Source organism: Coenobita brevimanus, chromosome 62 (assembly GCF_032717465.1).
Source record: "Coenobita brevimanus isolate Jiangsu-jjx chromosome 62, ASM3271746v2, whole genome shotgun sequence".
NCBI lineage: Eukaryota > Metazoa > Arthropoda > Malacostraca > Decapoda > Coenobitidae > Coenobita > Coenobita brevimanus.
This window is the reverse complement of record NC_137015.1, coordinates 30,600,063-30,604,630: the sequence shown is the minus strand read 5'-3', so window position 1 is coordinate 30,604,630 and position 4,568 is coordinate 30,600,063.

Below are 4,568 nucleotides of genomic sequence, written 5' to 3'. Positions count from 1 at the left end.
AGGTGACCCGAGAGAGAGAGAGAGAGAGAGAGAGATTGGAGAGGCATTCATATATCCAACATCACACATTCATTCCTATACTCTTCACACACACACACACACACACACACACACACACACACACACACACACACACACACACACACACACACACTTTCAAGTACCCATATTAGCACTCACTTAACCACACAAACCACTACACTCTCTTTTCCTCACTCTCACCCACTCTTTCTCCTCACAGTCACCCACTCACTCACTCTTCCTTACTCAAACACTTACGCTTCCTCCCTCACTCACACACTTACTCACTCTTCTTCACTTAGCCACATATTCTTCCTTCCTCACCCACTTACCCCTCTTCCTCCCTTACTCACACACTCATTCTCACGCACCGCCTCACTCTCCCTCATTCTCACCCCATGTCTCTCCCACCTACACCCACATCTAAATATAAAGGAACGATCAGATTGGCCAAATGTCAGAAGTGGTATGTCAAAGGCTGTAGTTATCTTTTATCTATACATTCATTCTAAGCTTCTTTATTCACGTTTTGATAACCGACCTGTGATGATTTGATTCAGTGTGTCAAATTTCAGTCCTCATTCATCCATTACTGCCCCACTAGGAGTGTATGGGACGGGAACTAGGTCACTCTGTCTGGGCATTTAAAGCATGACAGACCCAGTCGCTCTTCCCTGGATGGTATTAAATGTATGAGAAAACTAAACCCCAACCTTCCCTCGGATACAATTCCTTATGGCCACATCTAGTTGGAGAGCCTCAACCCAGTACGCCACCACGCCACTATCTGTTCATTTTATGGTTATCATCAATCGCAGTAAAAGGTTTCATGGGCTAGAGGAAACCAACTGCCTTGTCACTCAATACAGAGTTACCTAAAGGTAGTGCTACATCGAGTCAGTGGATGGTGAGTGCCCCCAACTATCACCTGGCTTATGCTTTTAGTAAAGACTGCCTGAGACTTTATTATAACTCTCTCTCTCTCTCTCTCTCTCTCTCTCTCTCTCTCTCTCTCTCTGGGTTATGAACTTCGGTCAAACTACCATGAAACGATACAATCGGATAAAGAGAAATTTGCAGCGAAAGGTTTCAGCTCTACCTCGTTCAGCCATTCAGTGCTGAAGAAATACTTAACAATTTTACCCGACCTAACCCGACGATGATATTCTGCTGATAGAAATCCTCATGAATGATTGTTACACTCCCTCAGTCCGATTACACTTTTAATTTATTCTTACTACCACCAGACGATTTTATTCAACTTAGTACCGTTCTCTCGTACTGAACAGGTTAATGAAGGCCCCATCTAACCCCTCCATTCAGAAAACTCTCTCCAAAGCTGAAAAAAATCGTCTGGTGGTAGTAAGAATACAAATAAGCCATCGAATTTAAGGAGTTGAAAAATGGCAAATGGTGTTCATACGTAGTTCCTTAACCCTTTCAGTACGATGTGGTATCAAATTTATTACGCTGAAGTTAAATTATCCACTTTCGGAACACCCCTCACAGCGAAGGATTATTACCATAAACTGCCATCGTCAAATCATCTATTCGGTACGTTTTTGTTTAATATTACCGAACGCCAGACAATTTTACTGTTTTAAGAAGAATCGTTCAGACTGAAAGGATTCCGTGTTTCCATTATCATCATCATGATCATCACCTCTTTTTACCACCCAAAATGGAAAAATAAACTGCGAACTATCATCATTCAGACCTCTTTTTATCACCCAAACATGGAAAACAAAATTACGGTAATCAGCCTTCTTCCATACTCAGTGCCCATTCCGGATACTAAGAATACACGTAATCAATTGGTAGCAGTGGGCTGATCATGGCAACTAGTGGGGTGAGGCTGAAGTATGCCTGCACCGGAGCAATTAAGAAAGACAGCACACTGGTTGTAAACAGTGACACTTATACTAACTTATTAAACATCCAGTAAACCACAAAACCATTAACATCAGTGGTGGAGAGGAATTCCTTCGCACGGTGACACTTATACAACCAGGCAGTGGAGCTATCCCATACCCCTCTTTCCCTACTTCCCCCCGTAGGAATCATCATTATCATCATCAACAACTGCAGCAGCAGCGGCCGTAGCAGCATCTGTATCTGTACTAGTCCATATCAGGTCCACTACAGGACATGACTTTCTCGGTGAGGGAGCTGTTGTTGCTGCTAAACCCGGTCATGGAATAACATTGTACCGTAAAAGATCCTCATCTGAGTGGGACTCGAACCCAGTTCGCCAACGCAGGTCTAAAAGATGTGTTGACTGCAGTGGCGAGGTACGACTGCGGTAGGTTCGAGCCCCAAACAGATGAGGGTGCTTTACGGTACGATGTTATTACCTCTGCCAACGAAGTTGGAGGAGGTTATGCATTCACCTACGTTTGTCTGTTTGTTTGTTTGTTTGTCCACACGATATCTCCAAAAGTTCTCAATGAATTTCAATGAAATTTTGTGGAACGGTGGGCCAAGAAAGAATTGATTAAATTTTTGGACGGATCCGGATCCGGAGTATCCTGCACAATATCTCCAAAAGTTCTCGAAGAATTTCAATGAATTTTTGTTGAAGGGTGGCCATGGGCCAAGAAAGAATTTATTAAATTTTGGGGTGGATCCGGATCCTTTATATCTCGCACAATATTTCCAAAAGTTCTCAATGAATTTCAATAAAAATTTTGTGGAAAAGTGAGTTATGGGTAAAGGAACAATTGATTAAATTTGAGGGCGGATCCGGATCCTTTATAATGGCAACGGCATAGGCAGAGGTATGCGCTCTCTGAGTGCTTTCTAGTTAAAATCTGTCGTTACAAACCGCGGTCCATCCGGCCGAGCAGAACCGTCGACTACAAGCAAGCAATTACTTCCGTGGGGTTGTCCTCAGTACATACTCCCTGTAAGGGTCCGGCATCGCCTTGTGGTAGACAGCGCCTCGTCAGGGTCGGACCAGGGTTCTCCCCACGGCGAGGTGCAGGGAAACATGAGGAGGTTTGACTCCCGGGTGGGTACTGGAGCTGCTCCACCCAAGGTGCACAACGCCACCACGTGTAGACTTCTCTTCAGTTCCATGGTGGGATAGTGATCAACAAAATCGACCCTTCCCCAAGCCAGCGAAGTACGAGTGGGAAAACGGGTGTGTGTAGGAAGAAAGATGAATTTGAAAGCGGAAGTGCCGTACTGGCTTTATGTGTGTCAGACTTTGTGTAGGTCATCAGTAGAATCAACAAGATGTAAATATATGTAAACATAATAGGAAAGGACATACCGTACTATCAGTACCCACTGACTGTCCGTCACGATGTGGGCTACAATTTTAGACTTGGGGCACACACATCACACAATGAATGCACTGTCACAGCCCCACCGTAGAGCAGCAGCATCAGAAAATAGTCGGCGGCGGCGGCGGCGGCGGCGGCACCACCACCACCACCACCACCACCACCACCACCACCATCATCATCATCATCATCACGGGGTGCACTCCCTAAAGAAATGACATACTGCATAAAAGACAACAGCTAAAACCTTAAACCTCTGAATGCAGGCGGCATTTACGACAAACGAAGGTCATGTCTTTTGTAGAAGGGATTACACAGGGATAATGAGGGTAAAAGATCTGGCGGCCTCGAGATGAAGTTCGAGGAAGAGGTGGAGTGAGAACAAAAGGATGAAATAAAATCCACATACGCGCCGGTGAGGGATGAAACACGGCACCAACCAAGAGATTTGGAGGGGAAAAGTTGGACAGCTCTTTGTTGGCAATGAACTAACAAAGGACGGCGACGATGATGATGAAGAATGAGAAGAGGAATAATGATGATGATGATGATGATGATAAGGAGCAGGAGGAGGAGACGTTGGCGATGAAGATGATTATAATTATTTCTTACAAACGTTACGCATCTTCCACACAAAAAACTTCAGTAATCAAGTCTTCTTTTACAACACCAACAATATTAACTCCGAGGCTCGCTTCCCACCACCGTTTTTGTCGCTGGGAAAAAAAAATAAATAAAAAAACTACCAGAAGAAGCTTAGCCTATATGTTGTGGAGATGAGGCAGGACATCATTGAGACACGTATTCTGCCACGCATTTCATCCTTATATTCTTTTATCGGGTACAGAATGCGTATATCGTTTCTTATATGTCATGTTTTCGATAATTATTGGTGGTAAATATATATAACAAGACTCACTATTGTTCATAAATATAAATAAATGTTCTGTCAAACGGAGATGCCACAAAACTCAGGCGGACACACACACACACACACACACACACACACACACACACACACACACACACACGTATTCGTATCTTGTAGCTTACGACATTATACTGCACATTCAAAATACAGTCCCTTTAAAATTTATCTTAAGCGCCAAATACTGAAGTACCAGCAATATTTTAAAACTGAAAAGGAGATGCCACGAAAATCTGGCTAAAAAAAGGAAAAAAAAAAAAAAAGAAACTGCGTGTAGTAGTCCATCGCCCCCGCCAGCACAGCCACACAACCCGGATTTATTTTTAGGCGTC